Here is a 14,019-nt window from a genome sequence, read left to right on the forward strand (position 1 = left end):
ATTCGGGCAGGCATTCTCCGGTCCGGTACTCCAGAAAAAAGCACTCCTCACACGGGCAGCTTCAGATTCTCCACAGAACGGCTGCGAGCGGCGCCCGCGAAGCGGGGGCCGCGAGCTGTTATCAGCAACAGGGGAGGGGGGGGCGGGAAGAGTCGCAGGTGCGCTGGTGATTCGAGCGCTCTGCCTGCTGGGACTCGCAGTCCTGCGCCCGATGTCCACACAAGCAATAGTCTCCCCAAATGGATTCGGGCGGGTATTCTCCGGTCCGGTACTCCAGAAAAAAGTACTCCACACACGGGCAGCTTCAGATTCTCCACAGAACGGCTGCGAGCGGCATCCGCGAAGCGGGGGCCGCAAGGTGTTATCAGCAACAGGGGAGGGGTGGGGCGGGAAGAGTCGCAGGTGCGCTGGTGATTCGAGCGCTCTGCCTGCTGGGACTCGCAGTCCCGCGCCTAATGTCCGCACAAGCAATAGTCTCACCAAATGGATTCGGGCAAGTATTCTCCGGTCTGGTAGTCCAGCAAAAAGCACTCCTCGCACGGGCAGCTTCACATTCTCCACAGAACGGCTGCAAGCGGAGCCCGCGAGGTGGGGGCCGCGAGTCAGCAACAGGGGAGGGGTGGGGCGGGAAGAGTCGCAGGTGCGCTGGTGATTCAAGCGCTGTGCCTGCTGTGACTCGCAGTCCCGTGCCCGATGTCCACACAAGCAATAGTCTCCCCAAATGGATTCGGGCAGGTATTCTCCGGTCCGGTACTCCAGAAAAAAGCCCTCCTCACACGGGCAGCTTCAGATTCTCCACAGAACGGCTGCGAGCGGCGCCCGCAAAGCGGGGGCCGCAAGCCGTTATCAGCAACAGGGGAGGGGTGGGGCGGGAAGAGTCGCAGGTGCGCTGGTGATTCTAGCGCTGTGCCTGCTGGGACTCGCAGTCCCGCGTCCAATGTCCACACAAGCAATAGTCTCCCCAAATGGATTCGGGCAGGTATTCTCCGGTCCGGTACTCCAGCAAAAAGCACTCCTCACACGGGCAGCTTCAGATTCTCCAGAGAACGGCTGCGAGCGGCGCCCGCAAAGCAGGGGCCGCGAGCTGTTATCAGCAACAGGGGAGGGGTGGGGTGGGGTGAGTCGCAGGTGTGCTGGTGATTCGAGCGCACTGCCTGCTGGGACTCGCAGTCCCGCGTCCAATGTCCACACAAGCAATAGTCTCCCCAAATGGATTCGGGCAGGTATTCTCCGGTCCGGTACTCCAGCAAAAAGCACTCCTCACACGGGCAGCTTCAGATTCTCCACAGAATGGCTGCGAGCGGCGCCCGCGAAGGGGGGGCCGCGAGCTGTTATCAGCAACAGGGGAGGGGTGGGGCGGGAAGAGTCGCAGGTGCGCTGGTGATTCGAGCGCTCTGCCTGCTGGGACTCGCAGTCCTGCGCCCGATGTCCACACAAGCAATAGTCTCCCCAAATGGATTCGGGCGGGTATTCTCCGGTCCGGTACTCCAGCAAAAAGCACTCCTCGCACGGGCAGCTTCACATTCTCCACAGAACGGCTGCAAGCGGAGCCCGCGAGGTGGGGGCCGCGAGTCAGCAACAGGGGAGGGGTGGGGCGGGAAGAGTCGCAGGTGCGCTGGTGATTCGAGCGCTCTGCCTTCTGGGACTCGCAGTCCCGCGCCCAATGTCCACACAAGCAATAGTCTCCCCAAATGGATTCGGGCAGGTATTCTCCGGTCCGGTACTTCAGCAAAAAGCACTCCTCGCACGGGCAGCTTCAGATTCTCCACAGAACGGCTGCGAGCGGCGCCCGCGAAGCGGGGGCCGCGAGCCGTTATCAGCAACAGGGGAGGGGTGGGGTGGGAAGAGTCTCAGGTGCGCTGGTGATTCGAGCGCTGTGCCTGCTGGGACTCGCAGTCCCGCGCCCGATGTCCACACAAGCAATGGTCTCCCCAAATGGATTCGGGCAGGTATTCTCCGGTCCGGTACTTCAGCAAAAAGCACTCCTCGCACGGGCAGCTTCAGATTCTCCACAGAACGGCTGCGAGCGGCGCCCGCGAAGCGGGGGCCGCGAGCCGTTATCAGCAACAAGGGAGGGGTGGGGTGGGAAGAGTCTCAGGTGCGCTGGTGATTCGAGCGCTGTGCCTGCTGGGACTCGCAGTCCCGCGCCCGATGTCCACACAAGCAATAGTCTCCCCAAATGGATTCGGGCAGGTATTCTCCGGTCTGGTAGTCCAGCAAAAAGCACTCCTCGCACGGGCAGCTTCACATTCTCCACAGAACGGCTGCAAGCGGAGCCCGCGAGGTGGGGGCCGCGAGTCAGCAACAGGGGAGGGGTGGGGCGGGAAGAGTCGCAGGTGTGCTGGTGATTCGAGCGCTCTGCCTTCTGGGACTCGCAGTCCCGCGCCCAATGTCCACACAAGCAATAGTCTCCCCAAATGGATTCGGGCAGGTATTCTCCGGTCCGGTACTTCAGCAAAAAGCACTCCTCGCACGGGCAGCTTCAGATTCTCCACAGAACGGCTGCGAGCGGCGCCCGCGAAGCGGGGGCCGCGAGCCATTATCAGCAACAGGGGAGGGGTGGGGTGGGAAGAGTCTCAGGTGCGCTGGTGATTCGAGCGCTGTGCCTGCTGGGACTCGCAGTCCCGCGCCCGATGTCCACACAAGCAATAGTCTCCCCAAATGGATTCGGGCAGGTATTCTCCGGTCCGGTACTCCAGAAAAAAGCACTCCTCACACGGGCAGCTTCAGATTCTCCACAGAACGGCTGCGAGCGGCGCCCGCAAAGCGGGGGCCGCAAGCCGTTATCAGCAACAGGGGAGGGGTGGGGCGGGAAGAGTCGCAGGTGCGCTGGTGATTTGAGCGCTGTGCATGCTGGGACTTGCAGTCCCGCGCCCAATGTCCACACAAGCAATAGTCTCCCCAAATGGATTCGGGCAGGTATTCTCCGTTCCGGTACTCCAGAAAAAAGCACTCCTCACACGGGCAGCTTCAGATTCTCCACAGAACGGCTGCGAGCGGCGCCCGCGAAGCGGGGGCTGCGAGCTGTTATCAGCAACAGGGGAGGGGGGGGCGGGAAGAGTCGCAGGTGCGCTGGTGATTCGAGCGCTCTGCCTGCTGGGACTCGCAGTCCTGCGCCCGATGTCCACACAAGCAATAGTCTCCCCAAATGGATTCGGGCGGGTATTCTCCGGTCCAGTACTCCAGAAAAAAGTACTCCACACACGGGCAGCTTCAGATTCTCCACAGAACGGCTGCGAGCGGCATCCGCGAAGCGGGGGCCGCAAGCTGTTATCAGCAACAGGGGAGGGGTGGGGCGGGAAGAGTCGCAGGTGCGCTGGTGATTCGAGCGCTCTGCCTGCTGGGACTCGCAGTCCTGCGCCCGATGTCCACACAAGCAATAGTCTCCCCAAATGGATTCGGGCAGGTATTCTCCGGTCCGGTACTCCAGCAAAAAGCACTCCTCACACGGGCAGCTTCAGATTCTCCACAGAACGGATGCGAGCGGGTGTTGCTGTCTGTTTGGAGTCGGAAGTTGACGTGTTTTATGGCTGGGGTGATGTTATCATCGGTGGTGGTACACTGCATTGGATGGATTCCTTGCATATGATGGCACCCACTCCGCCAGGCTTGTTGATGCGGTTGGTAAGCTTGTATGCTTCGGGTATTGCTGTGGCGATGTCGTGCGTGGAAGTGTAGTTGAGCCAGGCCTCAGTGAGGAAGATTTACGCACTGATCTATTGCCAATGTATAATGTGTGCGTGTAATGTAAAGAGCTGTGACATCCCGCATTGGGAGGAGAAGCGCTATAAAAGAAATAAAACAAAATAGTGGAATTTAAATAGTTATTTGGGGGAATTACTGGGACAGACTAAAACATCTGACATTATTACACTGCATGCAATTCCCTCATTAACAGGGACGGAACACAGTCAAAGGTGTGCCTCTCACAAGTATTTGTGAAAAAATAAGCTGTGTGCCTTTGTTTCCCCTCCATTACATTTGCATCGAAGTGTGGGGCCATAGCTCCCAGCCAGGATACTCCACCAAAATGAGGCTGATGGCCCATTAAATTCGGCCTTTGTTTTGGGCCCAGCTGGGATCAGAAATAAAAGGAAAGTCCCCGCGCCACCTGCAGAGTGTGTCCCTGTGTCTGAAACGTACATCGGGACGAGTTCAGCATCTTTCAGTGGGGCCCACTTTCTTGGCAGAATGGAGATGGGTGGACGCTGCCTACCCGTCTGCAACCCAGACTTGAGCCCTGCATCCAGGCTTTGGCAGATATGGCACGTGACTCGTGGCATACAGGTCTCAGAATCGGCACGTGTGCGCTAGGAAGCGCTATATAAAATAAATCATCATTTTATGCTGTGCTATTATTTTATGGAAACGTTGAATACAACCTGACGCAGCAATACAGGAGTTGCTTCAGTTTAATTTGTCCCGGAAGCAATTCCTTTTCAATAACAGGTTTTGATGACAGAAAAAAGGGCTGTAAACGCGCAGGCGACTGCCGGAGGTAGCGCTGCGTGTGCCTCGAAGCGCGTCGGTGTTTAGACAGCTGGCGGCCCATCCTCGGTGGGTGGGGCCTGTCTTGTCCCGGGGCGAGGCAGTACTGCCCAGACATGTATGGGGCTGCCTAGTACCGAGGCAGGCTGGCACAGGAGGGGTGGGCGCGAGCCGGGGCTCAAGAATGTGCGGCAGCCGGGAGCAGAGAGGGTGGGGCGGTGGAGGGCAGGGGGGAGGGGTCCTGTCACTTCTCAGCTCCATTGTAACATTTAAAGCGCATAGAAGACACCCCGCAGCGCTGCGTCGTGCGACCGTAAGTCATCTCCATTGTTTACAATAAAGCGGGTATCTCTGACGTGTCCACAGAAGAACCCCCAGGTATGCAAGACTCCGAGCGGTAACCCACAGTCACGGCCCCACAGGGTAACTCAGGGGTAACCTGCGCCTCTTCTTAAATTACTCATTTTAGGGGTACCTGCGATGCTTTCTTTCCGAAGTTTAAAGTACGGCAGTTGTACAGAGGTGAAGGGGACTCGCTCGCTGTTAATTCTAGCTTTCAATTTCGAAATAGGGTCAGACAGTGAGGCGGCGTGGTGCACCTACAAAAAGGTCTACTCAGGGCTCGAGACGGGGTGCCACGCGGATGGACGGCGCCACCCACTTATTTAAGCAGGAGCTCGATAACTGGAGCAACTGGAGCTACACATTCACTCTTTGGCCTCTCTATCTCGCCCCATAGAGGCCAAAGAGTGAATGTGTGGCTCCATTTGCTGAGGGGTGAGCGAGGGGAGGCAATGAGTCTGATGGTGCGCAAGCCACCTTTCGTGACGTCACGTTCTGTCGTGACGTCAGCGTCCCCCCACTTCTCTTTTTTTGAGGACTTGTGCCCTGGTCTACATGCCGACAATGTGATAGGGCAGGGGATGTAAGAAGAGAAAGACCTTTACAAACTGTGATAAGATGCAGAATGGAAAAAGAGAACATTCAAAGACTGTAGTAAAAGACATTAAATGGAAATATAGAAAGTTGAAAGACCCCCATCAGGGGTAATAATGAAAGTTCCAACCAGACTAGGGCGGATGGAGGAGGGGGATTATACCAGGGTGAGGTTATTTGTGGGTTGGTAATACTTTTTAGGGCGTGCTGCCAGGTGCAGACGATGAATGCAGACCTTGTGATATCGGAGGTGCGGACACCAGCCGGCACCAATAAATCGCTCTCTGTTCAAACTGCCAGCCCTCCTCCCCCAGGGCGGACTCTATGAGGTTTTTCCTCCCTTCGTCACTGTACCAGGGCCTGGCGGCACCGCACTTCCTCCAGTTGCACCGCACCCTGCTGGTGCCTCACCTGCCAGGGGAGACCAGATAGCTCCTCGCGCCGCGTGAAACCGCTTCTGGGCGCTAGCGCACTCCTGTGCATTCTAGGCGGGCTCACATGCTGCGAGCAGAGCTGAACTGCAGGAAGGGGCCTGGATCTTTCTCACCGAGGGCTTGGATTTCTTCATCTCTTCCTCATTGCTCCTGGGAGGATGGGCCGGGCGGCTGATTCACCGGAGACCGCTCCTTCCACAGGTAAACGGCCCGTTTCCTGTGTTTTGTTGTTGCAAGGTTTTTATTCGTTGCTGTACTCATGCATTTAGACATTTCACATTTATTTACACCGGGGTCGAACTGTGTTCTTGAAGGGGTGCCCTAAAAGACGTTCTATGTCACCATCACCTTTGATTAGGTGTTTTGACCCTCGGGCTGTGCCGTATGCTGTGTTGTATGCCGGTGACGCAACAGGCAGCACGGGCCAGCCAGCCCAAGGATGGATGGCACATACCTGTCCAAAACAAAATGTACTTAGAGAAAGTTCCTGGTCCCTGGAAAAGACCCTGCGTGCTGGGACAACAAGGTCTGGCCGACTGGCCCTGGTTCTTTTCTGTTTCTGGTGGCTAAATAAAAACAAGCATTGGCATAGCAAATAGGTCTCGCCTTTGGGACCTTATAAGTGTTTAGTTATGCAGTACAATATCCTTGGTGCAACAATATCAAGTGTTGCATGGCTAAACATTTATAAGGTCCCAAAGGCGAGACCTATTGGATATGCCAATGCTTGTTTTGAGTGAGTGGCTTGTGCAGGTATACCAATGTGAGCTATGATGCTGCAAGTGCTTTTACAGGATCCCCTGTAACATTGCGCCTCTTCAAAATGTATCTTGGGTCTGGTGTAACACTTCTAGCCCCTATTCCCGTCTTCTCGCACCCAATGCATCCTTAAATGTCCCATGTTCAGCCGTTATTGACACTCCTATTACCCCTGCCCTCCAGTGACACTTTGCCTGTCACGGGTGGTGGTGGTGGTGGACGTGGTGGTGGTGGTGGACGTGGTGGTGGTGGATGTGGTGGTAGTGGACGTGGGGGTGGATGTGGTACGGTGGTGGACATGGTAGTGGTGGACGTGGTGGTGGTGGACGTGGTGGTGGTGGACATCGTGGTGGTGGATGTAGTGGTGGACATGGTGGTGGTGGACGTGGTGGTGGTGGATGTGGTGGACATTTTGGTTGTGGTGGACGTGGTGGACATGGTGGTGGTGGTGGTGGACGACGTGGTGGACATGGTTCCTGTGGTAATGAGGAGACGCGGATCGGCGGTTACACCTCAACTTGTATGGGTGCAACATATTATGGTTGCTTATCGAGGACCGCGATAGAAGGAACTCTCAAGAAAAGACTGTTGAAGGATTGAGTGTGTATGAGGTGACAAATCACTTATAGGAGATTTGTGACTGATGGTTCTCCAATTGGTTTGAATCAGGCTAATGGGGACAGGTGGATGTGGAAGAGTGGTTGTATAGGAACAGGCTGTGCTTTCAGGACTTAGAGACACAGTGGTGATCCATTCTATTGGCCTGGGAGGTGCGCACATGCTGCTCTAAGAAATATTTTGACCCGCCAGATCCAATTCCAGATATTAGGCTGGTGCTGATGACGTTTTTGAGGGGTACTTGGAGCCGAGCTGGTTGTATTTATCTCCAGACTTGAGCTCTCTTGCATATTTTGGTTATCAAGATCGGACACAAACTGCTTTCAGCACTGGCCATATTGATTCTAATGCTTATGCCTTGAGAAAGTCTTAGCAAAAGACGAAACACATGTCGTCTACTGTGAGCTGGGAATGTTTTAAAGAAACTCTTTACACAATATGAATAAAGACTGCAGAACAGCAAGAGTAATGTTTTGTCTGGATATCTGATTCTGATCAATGTTGTTGTGCCTTGTCTGCTCTTAACATAAGGATTATTATTGAAGATTCCCATAAATTTGATCTCTACTGCTCAGGGATCAATATTAGACTTAATGGAGTGCTGACAGAGCCCAGTTTTTCGCACAAGTGGTGGACATGGTGGTGGTGGATGTGGTGGTGGACGTGGTGGTGTTGGACATGGTGGTGGTGGTGGACATGGGGGAGGTTGCAGTGGTGGTGGACTTGGTGGTGGATGTGGTGGGTGGACGTGGTGGTGGATGTGGTAGTGGATATGGTGGTTGTGGATGGGGTGGTGGTGGACGTAGTGGTGGATGTGGTAGTGGTGGTGGATGTGGTGGTGGGCGTGCTGTCAAAAGAGAAGACCCGCTTCATCCGCAGGTCAGCGGGTTGCACAGCCTTATACACATATTGTATCCAAAAATGATGCAATTTAATCCAGATTAATCCATTTTAATCCGCGTTTTATTTATCTTTTTTTCACTTTTCTTATCATTTGTTACATTCTTTATAATTACGTCAAAAGCAGAACTGTTATCACAGTTTTTTTGGATGTGAGTAATTCAATGTATTGCCCATCCAGGCCTATACTTGAACATTTTACTGAATTCGTTTCCATTTTAAAACATGCTCTTCAAACTCAATGCATTTCGGTTCTTTAAAAACCTTCTTCAGGAGTGTCTGTAAAATTTATATAAATATACACATTACGTTTCATTTACATCCCTCATCTGGTGTCTCATAATCCCCCCACTTCGTTGTGCCGATTATATTAAACATTCTATATCACCCATGTTTATGTTAAATCCCTATATCCACCCACCTTGTAAATACCTTCCCTAGTCAGAACCAAATAACAACATCCCCCAAACATTCTCATGCTGAAACTTATACAGTGATTAGAACAAACCCGTCCCCTTTTCAAACATGCTACTTCTCTATACTATCAACAGTTCGCCACCTAGTCCAACCTTGATGTTGTTGGACATGGTGGTGGTGGAGGATATGCTGGTGGTGGACATGCTGGTGGACGTGGTAGTGGTGGTGGATGTGGTGGTGGACATGGTGATGGTGGACATGGTGGTGGACGTGGTGGTGGACATGGTGGTGGATGTGGTGGACATGGTGGTGGTGGACATGGTGGCGGACAAGGTGGTGAAGGACGTGCTGGTGGTGGACGTGCTGGTGGATGTGGTAATGGTGGTGGTGGACATGGTGGTGGTGGGCATGGTGGTGGTGGACATGGTGGTGGTGGACATGGTGGTGGATGTGGTGGTGGACGTGGTGGTGGTGGACGTGGTGGTGGTGGATGTGGTGGTGGTGGACATGTTGGTGGTGGATGTGGTGGACATGGTGGTGGTGGATGTGGTGTTGGTGGAGGACGTGCAGGTGGTGGACGTGGTGGTGGACCTGGTAGTGGTGGTGGTGGTGGTGGTGGACGCGGTGGACGCAGTGGACGTGGTGGTAGTGGACATGTTGGTGGTGGATGTGGTGGACGTGGTGGTGGTGGTGGATGTGGTGGACGTGCAGGTGGTGGATGTGGTGGTGGACCTGGTAGTGGTGGTGGACGTGGTGGTGGTGGTGGACATGGTGGTGTTGGAAGTGGTGGTGAACATGGTGGTGGATGTAGTGGTGGACGTGGTGGTGGACGTGGTGGTGGTGGATGTGGTGGTGGACGTGGTGGACATGGTGGTGGTGGATGTGGTGGACGTGATGGTGGTGGTGGATGTGGTGGACGTGGTGGTGGACATGGTGGTGATGGACATGGTGGTGGTGGTGGTGGACTTGATGGTGAATGTGGTGGTGGTGGTGGACATGCTGGTGGACGTGGTGGTGGTGGTGGACGTGGTGGTGGTGGACGTGGTTGTGGTGGACGTGGTGGTGGTGGACATGGTGATGGTGGACATGGTGGTGGTGGACGTGGTGGTGTGGACGTGGTGGTGGACGCGGTGGTGGTGGACATGGTGGTGGTGGACGTGGTGCTGGTGAACATGGTGGTGGTAGTGAAGGTGGTGGGCGTGGTGGTGGAGGATGTGGTGGTGGTTGACATGGTGGGGGTGGACGTGGAGGTGGTGGACGTGGCGGTGGTGGATGTGGTGGTGCATGTGGTGGTGAATGTGGTGGACATGGTGGTGGTAAACATGGTGGTGGTGGATGTGGTGAACGTGGTGGTGGTGGACATGTTGGTGGTGGAGGACGTGCTGGTGGTGGATGTGGTGGTGGTGGATGTGGTGGTGGAGTACGTGCTGGTGGTGGACGTGGTGGTGGACATGGTGGTGGTGGTGGACATGCTGGTGGTGGTGGACATGGTGGTGGATGTGGTGGTAGTGGACGTGGTGGTGGTGGATGTGGTGGTGGTGGTGGACTTGGTGATGGTGGATGAGGTGGTGGACATGGTGGGGTTGGACATGTTGGTGGTGGATGTGGTGGTGGTGGATGTGGTGTACGTGCTGGTGGTGGACATGGTGGTGGTGGACGTGGTGGACTTGGTGGTGGATGTAGTAGTGGACGTAGTGGTGGACGTAGTGGTGGTGGATGTGGTGGTGATGAACATGGTGGTAGTGGACATGGTGGTGGACGTGGTGGTGTGGACGTGGTGGTGGTGTTGGTGGTGGACATGGTGGTGGTGGACATGGTGGTGGTGGACATGGTGGTGGTGGACGTGGTGGTGGTGGACATAGTGGTTGTGGACGTGGTGGTGGTGTTGGTGGTGGACATGGTGGTGGTGGTGGACATAGTGGTGGTGGACGTGGTGGTGGTGGACATGGTGGTGGGGGATGAGGTGGTGATGGTGGATGCGGTGGTGGACATGGTCGTGGTGAACGTGGTGGACGTGGTGGTGGACTTGGTGGTGGTGGACGTGGTGTTGGTGGATGTGGTGGTGGTGGACGTGGTAGGGGTGGTGTATGTGGTGGTGGTGGTCGTGGTAGTGGTGGAAGTGGTGGTGGATGTGGTGGTGGACATGGTGGTGGTGGTATGTGGTGGTGGTGGACATGGTGGTGGACGTGGTGGTGGTGGACATGATGGTGGTGGAGGACATGTTGGTGGTAGACATGGTGGTGGTGGACTTGGTGGTGGTAGACGTGATGGGGGACATGGTGGTGGACATGGTGGTGGTGGTGGTGGATGTGGTGGTGTACCTGCTGGTGGTGGTGGTCGTGGTGGACGTGGTGGTGATGGACGTGGTGGTGATGGACGTGGTGGTGGTGGACATGGTGGAGGTGGACGTGGTGGTGGACATGGTGGTGGACATGGTGGTGGTGGTGGACCTGGTGGTGGTGGTGGACATGCTGGTGGTGGTGGACATGGTGGTGGTGGACATGGTGGTGGTGGACATGGTTGTGGTGGTGGATGTGATGGTGGTGGTTGGGGTGAAAGAATAGTGTTATAGATTTGTTAAAATGGTTCCGCTTCTAAGTGCGGTATTGGCGCCCAGACTAACCATCAGAGGCAGCGCGTGATTGATTAGTTAGCAAGCACTCGGCAGCCTGCCAAACAGCTTGTGAGGGGACAGACAAAATCGTCTCTGTTATCAGAGGACCTGAAATTGTTTTTAGGAAGCGTTACTGACGCGAAGTTTTTAAATATTAGCATTTGTACCTCGTGGAAATAATTTTTGTTTTTCTGTGTTTTAAAACTCATAAATTGGCAATCAGCATTCCTGTTCGCCCACACGCAGTCACCCCAGCATACACACGCTCGTTCCTGCCGTTTTAGGGCAAGGTACCGAGCAGTAGGAAAAATCGTGGCGGCCATTTTGGGGCGGGATAGAGCGGTGAGAGCGCTCTAGGCTCGGCTTCATAAGGAGCCCCCAGGCAGTGTTTTACGAGTTAGCAAGCACTCGGCAGCCTGCCAAACAGCTTGTGAGGGGACAGACAAAATCGTCTCTGTTATCAGAGGACCTGAAATTGTTTTTAGGAAGCGTTACTGACGCGAAGTTTTTAAATATTAGCATTTGTACCTCGTGGAAATAATTTTTGTTTTTCTGTGTTTTAAAACTCATAAATTGGCAATCAGCATTCCTGTTCGCCCACACGCAGTCACCCCAGCATACACACGCTCGTTCCTGCCGTTTTAGGGCAAGGTACCGAGCAGTAGGAAAAATCGTGGCGGCCATTTTGGGGCGGGATAGAGCGGTGAGAGCGCTCTAGGCTCGGCTTCATAAGGAAACGGTCTCTTCCGCGTTAGCGGACGCGTTTTGAGCGGACGCGCCTCGTCTTCGCCGGAGTCCAGCCAGAGTCAGCCCGTCTGTGCCCGTCCGGGCCAGGCCGGGACATAGGGCACGACCCTCTGCCCACCTCATAGTAAAGATATGCTAACAGGTAACCAACTTAGGGCGTTACGCCCCTCTAGCCATGACACCTGTATAACTTTGAATCCTCTACTAGCTGGTGCACAAACATGCCCAGAGTGTACTCTTACCCTGACTAACTATCAGCCCTATCCTGATACCCCACAGGAGACTGTTTTTAAATCCTATCAACAGAAAGTCAGTTCAAAAGAATATTTATTCTTTCTGATAAACTGCCGTTCACTGCCCCAGCATAAATTAGATATTTTTCACCTATTGACTGACAGAAAGCCCATCGCTATATTTTTAACGGAGACGTGGCTCCACGATGGATCGGGCCCCGATGTTGCAACCGCCCTCCCCCCGAGCTATGCTATAGCTAGGAGAGATAGGGTAGGACAAATAGGAGGGGGTATTGCTATTATCTACAGCAGAGAATATGTGTGCACTTTTGAACCTGCAGCTATTCCTAACTGCGAGGCTGCTTCTTTCAAAATTTCCCTTAGTCCAAATTTCACTTTTTCCGGACTATTAATCTACCGACCACCAGTTAATAATCCATCCTGGTCAGATGACTTGGCAAATTTTATCCTACCCCAACATCTAAATGCCCAAAATTACACCGTACTAGGAGATTTGAATCTTCATCTAGACGACGCCCAAAGCAAGACCTGTAAAAATCTAATAGATGACCTCATGGTGTTGGACATGACACTACGTAACAGCGGTCCAACTCACAAAGCCGGACACTTGCTGGACCCTATAATATCAAGCATGAAAGAACTTTCATGGCTTAACACCACGCCTGTTCTCTGGTCAGATCACTTTCTTCTAACTTTTGCCATTTTGCTAGAGCCCAAAAAGGGTCCTATCTCAACTCCTACAGAATCTTTTAGAAGAAACTGGAAATTCTTAAATTTGGAGGAGTTAAACAACGCTTTGAAAGAAAATCATCCAAATTTGGATGGAGATATGGACAGTATTGCAGATCTAACACAAAAGTGGCTAACTAGCGCCGTTGATATGTGCCTTCCCCTAGCCCGTTACAAAGGGAAAGTCCATCGCCCTCCTGCCCCCTGGTTCACAGAAGCCTTAAAGAAAGAAAAATCTAGTTGCAAGAACCTAGAGAGACAGTGGCGAAAAAATTACGACATTTATCAAAAAGAAGTTTACCGAAAGGCCAGAAATTGTTACCATTCAGCTTGCATGAAAGCCAAAGCTTGCTATGTCACCGATACAATTAACATGGCCGTAAACAAATCCCAGACTCTCTTTAATACGGTAAAAGAGTTAGCTGGGGAAAATGCTAGAGCAGAACCTACCCCTCTAAATACCCAGCAATGCCAGGATTTGGCCTCTTTCTTTACGAATAAGATTGAGAACATTGTCCCTAATATTAAAAATGCTAACAAGTCAACAGACACGCAAGGAAACACCACTCTAGTACCTAGAGTAAACTGTCATCTTGAAACCTGGCCTCCTATTAAATTAGATATACTGAAGGAATTACTTAAATCCATCAAATCGGGTTCCCCATGTGACCCTATTCCTGTCAGTATCGTAAACAAATTAGAGGATGCTGCCTTGATCCCCATAGCAGAAATACTGAATGCATCCATAGAGCAAGCTACAGTTCCTGCTCTATGGAAACATGCTATGGTTAGCCCCCTACTTAAAAAACCAGGCGCAGACCCGATGATATTGGCCAATTATCGCCCAATTTCGCTGCTACCCGCCTTTTCCAAGATTCTAGAGAGACATATCCATAAGGCACTATCAGCCTATGTAGAAAACAATAACCTCCTACATTCGTCGCAATCGGGGTTTAGGAGTGGTTTCTCTACTGAGACGGCCCTGCTCGGGGTCACAGAAAAGATCAGGGAGCTTATGGACGACGGCCAAACAGTAGCACTGGTCTTGTTAGATCTCAGTGCGGCTTTCGACACCATTTCTCACTCCATACTGCTGGACAGGCTGGGGGAGAATGGTGTCGAA

General features: G+C 53.4%; 1 protein-coding gene across 6 annotated transcripts in view; it reads left to right on the forward strand.

Annotated features, from left to right (window-relative positions):
- Window positions 1-4,740: 4,740 nt before the first annotated feature.
- Window positions 4,741-14,019, forward strand: part of LOC147709622 (sterile alpha motif domain-containing protein 12-like) — a 184,053-nt gene continuing 174,774 nt past the window's right edge. Inside the window, exon 1 of one of the 6 annotated variants that reach the window (XM_086925521.1) lies at window positions 4,741-4,801. The gene's annotated coding sequence lies outside the window, so the exon portion shown is untranslated. Of the gene's footprint in view, window positions 4,802-5,678; window positions 6,060-14,019 lie in introns of those variants that run through there. The other 5 variants (XM_086925520.1, XM_086925523.1, XM_086925524.1 and 2 more) reach the window with 5 other exon arrangements.

Source organism: Lissotriton vulgaris, chromosome 6 (genome assembly GCF_964263255.1).
Source record: "Lissotriton vulgaris chromosome 6, aLisVul1.2, whole genome shotgun sequence".
Classification (NCBI taxonomy): domain Eukaryota; kingdom Metazoa; phylum Chordata; class Amphibia; order Caudata; family Salamandridae; genus Lissotriton; species Lissotriton vulgaris.